Below are 6,000 nucleotides of genomic sequence, written 5' to 3'. Positions count from 1 at the left end.
GTTTCTCTGAGTGTCCTTCCTGGAGGCAGAAGTTAAAGGGCAAAGGACCATTGCAGGGGCTACACGGCGTCCTTAGGGGTGATCAGACTGGTTTTTAGGAATAGAACATCTTCTCTCAAAACAAAATTGAGAAAAATCTCCCCTGTGTGTCCAGCCAAAGACCTCAGAGTACTGTCTCATCTGAGAAAACGGCTAATCTCTTATGACACTGTGGGCTTTTTGTTTGGTTTGGTTGTGGTTCCTTGTTTTGTTTTAATCAAAATCACAAGCTGGCTCAAATAACTTACTCCTTTAATAGAAATGAGAAAAGTGCGCGCACGCGTGTGTGTGTGTGTGTGTGTGTGTGTGTGTGTTAGTCGCTCAGTCGTGTCCGACTCTGCAATCCCATTTACTGTAGCCCTCCAGGCTCCTCTGTCCATGGCATTCTCCAGGCAAGAATACTGGAGTGGGTTGCCATGTCCTTCTCCAGGGGATCTTCCTGACCCAGGTTTCAAACCCAGGTCTCCTGCATTGCAGGCAGACGTTTTAACCTCTGAGACACCAGGGAAGCTCCGAGAAAAGTGTAAGCCCATGCAAATAGACAAGAAAGAAAGACAAGAGGCAGGAAAGGGCACAAGAGGCTTCCCCGCCCCGACAATAACAGACCATTTTACCAAGAAGTCGGGTGTTGTCCTTCCTTCCCAGCGGGGGCTGTGACTGGGCACCCAGCTGCATCTTCTCTGTAACCCCTTCTCCATTTCTCTAGGGGTAGCGAGGTTCCTTGTCCCTGCCTCCGATTAGGGGCTCCTCCCAGGCCTGACTGTCACCAGCCTCTTCCTCTATACACAGGTCCTCAGGAAATGGTATGCTGGCCTCTGAGTGCAGAACCTCCACCCTTGTGTGGCTTGCTGTCTTGCAGCTGGTAGATGATCTTGTAGTTTTATGTGCAGAAAAGCTCCTGTTGGGCTCCAGCCAGGCGAGTCACCGCTCAAAGAAGGGGTCCAGCTGGGCCATCAGACTCTTCAGGTGTCACCCTGTCTGGGCCAGCTGTTGTGTCAGTTGGACCAGCTGTTGAACAGGTATTTTTTAGAAGCTTATCGAGAGTAAAGGACAGAAACGTTTAAAAAAAAAAAATGCACCTAAAATTTCCACACCAAGAACCATGTCTAAAGTTGGCTGCCTCCCTCCTACAGCACCCATCACAATGACTGGCCCAGAGTAGTTCCCAAATTTTCTTATTTATCACAAGGTCGTCGTCTTCCCATTTGTAACTTTAAACAGTGTTTAACAACTTCATCTATTCTTCCCTGGAGTCGCAGCCTGCGCTAGGCTGCGGGGTTCCAAGTGGCCAGCAGGTGTCGCCAGCTAACACGATTCTGAGACGCCAGAACACGTGAAATTCTTTTTCTCTGAAAACTTTCCATGGACCCTTAATGTGGGCCGTGTAAAGTCCAAATTCCTAACCAGGACATCCCAGGCCCTTCAGATTTAATCCAATTCACTTTTTATGGCCTTAGTTCTTACCAGTTCAGGCATCCATTCAATCAATCAGGAAAGGCTTATTGAATTTTTTTTTTTTTTTTTTTTTTTTTTTAAATCAGGTGCTTTGCTGGGGGCTGGAGATAAAAAGATGACAGAGATTTCATCTCTGCTTTGGAGAAGCTCTCTGCCTACTCCACCTCAGAAAGCAATGTAGGGTTAAGCTGCTATGTTAAAGAGACATCTATCTACACACACATACATAGTGGCTTAAATTAATTTATTTCTCACACCAGAGACCAGAGTGGTCCAGCTTGGTGGGTCAGCTGGGGTTCTGGCTTCTTCTCATCCTGTTGTGTGTCATCATCTGTAGGATATTATCCTTAGTTCAGTTCAGTCGCTCAGTTGTGTCCAACTCTTTGCGACCCCATGGACTGCAGCACGCCAGGCCTCCCTCTCCATCACCAACTACCGGGGTTTACTCAAACTCGTGTCCATTGAGTCGGTGATGCCATCCAGCCATCTCAACCTCTGTCATCCCCTTCTCCTCCCCCTTCAATCTTTCCCAGCATCAGGGTCTTTTCAAATGAGTCAGTTCTTCGCATCAGGTGGCCAAAGTATTGCAGTTTCAGCTTCAACATCAGTCCTTCCAATGAATGTTCAGGACTGATTTCCTTTAGGATGGACTGGTAAGGATATTATCCTTAACTGCACAGTCACTGCTGGGTCATAACCATATCCATGCTTCAACCTAAGAAAGGAAAAGAGAAAAAGAGGAGGGTAGGCAATTTCCTTTCAAGCAGCAAACACAGAAGTTGCACCTACCCTTTTACTCACATTCCGGGGCAGGGACCTAGTCCTGTGGCCACATCTAGCTGCAAGGAAGGCTAGGAAATGTAGTCTTTAACTAGGCAGCAGCATGCCCAGCTAGCAATAACGTGCAACTACCAGTCTGGTCAAAAGCATCTCTTTTTTCATATAACCTAACTTTACTTTTCTTTAAACTTAAAAAAAACATTTTTTCAGCAGAGCTCTGCAGCGTGTGGTGTCTTAGTTCCCTGACCAGGAATGGAACCTGTGGTCCCTGCGCTGGAAGCTCAGAGTCTTAACTACTGAATTGTCAGGGAAGCCCCCAACCTAAATGGGTTCTTGAAACAATTTATGTATGTTCTACTTTGCTGTCAATAGTAATTGTACTGCCAGGGTTTAGGAATGCTAGTTCATGGGAATTTGTGGTGACTAATAGCAGTTTACCATGCATGTTTCATGTTCGTGAAGAAGTGAAGTGAAGCCGCTCAGTCGTGTCCGACTCTTTGCGACCCCATGGACTGTAGCCCACCAGGCTCCTCCGTCCATATTCGTGAGACATACCTATTTCTGCCCAGGAGAAATGATAAAGTATGAGCACAATGACAACTGAGGATAAAATTCAGTGAAATGAAACTTAAAATCCAGTTTATTTCCCACTCAAGAAGATATGACATCTGAGTTAGTCTCTTGAGACTGTTCGGGTAGGAAAGGAGGAAGAATATTCTAGAATGTGAACAGCACCTATAGAGACTTGTAGTCATAGAGAGGCCAGCTATAGTGGTACATTGGTTATGGGGCGTGAGTATGTGTATGGGGAAGGGAGGCAGGAGAGAAAATGGAAAAATAGAATAGAATCAGATCATGCTAGGCTTCCTACTCCAAACTAAGGAACTTGGATTTTACTCTGCAAAGTAGTTGCTTTGGAGGTACTTCCCAGTCCAAGAGCCACGCTCAGATCCCGAACTTTCTGTCACTGTACGTGGGTGGGCTCCTGGCAGCCGGCGTATAGAATGTGACCCAACCGTTTGACTTGTGAGACTGTGAGTGGAGATAATGTAGCAAAGGTATGTGTGTGTGCCTGTTGTTTTGTTCTTATTGGAAATTACTTGTGTGCGTTATGAAATCAATAGGAAAGATCCAGGAGCCAAAGGTGAGAACAGGAGAGAGAAGATTTATGTTCCTCTGAAGGGCTCTTGGCCAAGATTCAAGGCAGGATTGAAGGACTGCGCTTTCATGGGAGGGTTGTCATCCCTGCCATAATGAGAGGACGAGAAAGGAAAAGACAGGCTTTCATTTGGTGCTGGGAATAAGAGGTGGCCGTCGCTGTCCCCATTTCTGTGTCTCTGTATGGTAGAAGCAAGATCACTTCCTGAGTGAGGCGATCTGAGGAGAGTAGAGTGGGTTCAAAACCGTGCTTGTGAGAGTGAGTGGACTGGCACACCTAGTCGTGTTACTCAGTAGGTCATCAATTTATGCACGTATTCAATCGATAAATGTTCACTGAGATCAGGCTGAATCAGGCAGTGGGGAGAGCACAGCAGCTGACGCCAGGGCTTCCCCGTACAGCTGTGCAAGCTGTGCACTGCCCAAAGGTGCCAGTGGCGGACGAGCCTAAGCTGAAATCTGGTTCACATATAATGACGCAAGTCCTGCAGCAGATACGTGTGCCTAGAGTTAGTGCCTTTATCAGCGAACTCAGAGGGCCAATGTGAAAGTCTGAGGGCCTGGTTAAGGGCTAGTTTTGTAGGAGAGAAGAATTCACTGTGGAGCGAGTGCGGTGATGAAGAGAAGGCTCTGAGGGCACAGAGGGAAGAGTGGCCTGAGCCAGTGGAGAGTGAGCAGGGGCCTGGAGACACCAGAGAGTGCTCTGGGAAGCAGGCAGAGCCAGAGGGAGCGGAGGCCCGAGCAGACTCTGAACAGTTCTCCACTGCGGGCACGCTCTCTCCCCATCAGGAACACCTAATCAGAGCTGGTTGGCTCCACAGGCAGGGGACACCAGGCCCCCCAAGTGTAGCTAAGCCTGGAGTGTTAAGATGCTGATTGGCAGCAGGCTTTCTCCTCAGCCAGGGTGAGGTTCTACTGAGCAAGGAGTGTTTATTTTCACGTCTAGGTTGTGTTGGTGAAGAACGGGGCCAGGAAGAGGACAGGACTGGGGTTTGCCCCATGTCGCTTCCGACTGAAGGCTTTCTTTCCTTTCTGAAGCCAGGGGCTCTGCTCGCAGAAGCCATGACTCCCTTGTGAGACTTCTAGCAAGCCATGTTTTGGGTTTCCCTCAGATGGTAAAGAATCCACCTGCTATGCAGGAGACCCCGGTTCGATTCCTGGGTTGGGAAGATCACCTGGAAAAGGGCACGGCAACCCACTTCAGTATTCTTACCTGGAGAATTCTCACGGTCAGAGAAGCCTGGCAGGCTACAGTCCATGGGGTTGCAAAGAGCTGGACTCAACTGAGTAACATTGACTTTTTCATAGAGAAATTAGTGCTGCTTACATGATAGTGAACACACATTTATACTGCATTTTATGAGATATACATCATATATACATCACTCTATGGACTTCCCCAGCGGCTCAGCAGTAAAGAATCCAGCAGCTGCAGAAGACCCGAGTTCAATCCCTGGGTCGGGAAGAACCCCTGGAGGAGGGCACGACAACCTACTCCAGCATTCTTGCCTGGGAAATCCCATAGACAAAGGAGCCTGGCAGGCTACAGTCCATGGGGTCTCAAGGAGTTGGACAACGACTGAGCAAGTAACACTTTGACTTTTTTTCAAGCTGCGTTTTAAATATTTATCAATGACTGGTGATATTACATATATTCACTTCATGGAGTAAAAGCTCTCACCTGTGTTATCCAGTCTGAGATGGGAGACAGCTCGGTGAGTGGACAAAGCCCGTGTCTCGGGGAAGGTGGCTGATTCAGCTGAGGGCACGGCTGTTTCACCCACAGAGCCAGGATGCAATCCCTGTCTGCCTGATTCAAAAGAACTGCTCTTATTTTTTACCCAGAGAAAGAGAAAGGTGACTCCTGCTTTATAGGTGTGAGAATCCCATGAGAAAATCAACACAAGGTGCCCAGGAGAAACTTCTACGCGCAGTCGACATGTTCACTCCCAGAAACTCCTCACCGCCTTCTCTCTGTAGTCAGAAGTGACCAACCGCTGCTAAACCACGATACTGAGAACACGGCTGGTCCCAGCCCCTGCGCCTGCGTGTCTCTCTGCGCTCACATGGCGCCCGGCTTCTGCTTGGTGTTCTAAGACGGACTTCTTGGGGCACTGTTCCTCCTCTGGCTCTTCTCCCACCGTGGTGGTTTAATTGCTAAGTTGTGTCCGACTTTTGCAACCCCATGGACTGTAGCCCACCAGTCTCCTCTGTCCGTGGGATTTTTTCCAGGCAAGAATACTGGAGTGGATTGTCATTTCCTTCTGCAGGGAATCTTCCCGACCCAGGAACTGAGCCTAGGTCTCCTGTGTTGCAGGCAGATTCTTTACCGACTGAGCTACTAGACGTACAAAAGCTGCAAGAATGAGGAACAGCGTGGTGGTCATGGTGGGGTTCCAAGACCATCATCAATTCTTACTAAAAAAATAATCGTTCTCTTTGAATGTGGTGCTTGTCTGGGTACAGTGCCAAACTCAGTCTAGGACAGACACTGGGAATAAGTTAAGGGTGGGAAGAGCGTCTCCTAACTCTTTAACCCACCAGCTGTGGGAAGTCTTTCTAGACCCA

The 6,000-nt window shown here is 48.2% G+C and overlaps 1 pseudogene; it reads right to left on the bottom strand.

Moving 5' to 3' along the window:
- Positions 742-5,819, bottom strand: LOC108634070 (annotated as a pseudogene).

The sequence above is a fragment of the Capra hircus genome, chromosome 27 (assembly GCF_001704415.2).
Source record: "Capra hircus breed San Clemente chromosome 27, ASM170441v1, whole genome shotgun sequence".
NCBI lineage: Eukaryota > Metazoa > Chordata > Mammalia > Artiodactyla > Bovidae > Capra > Capra hircus.
The sequence above is the reverse complement of the archived record's forward strand: the minus strand, read 5'-3'. Positions and strand labels throughout refer to the sequence as shown.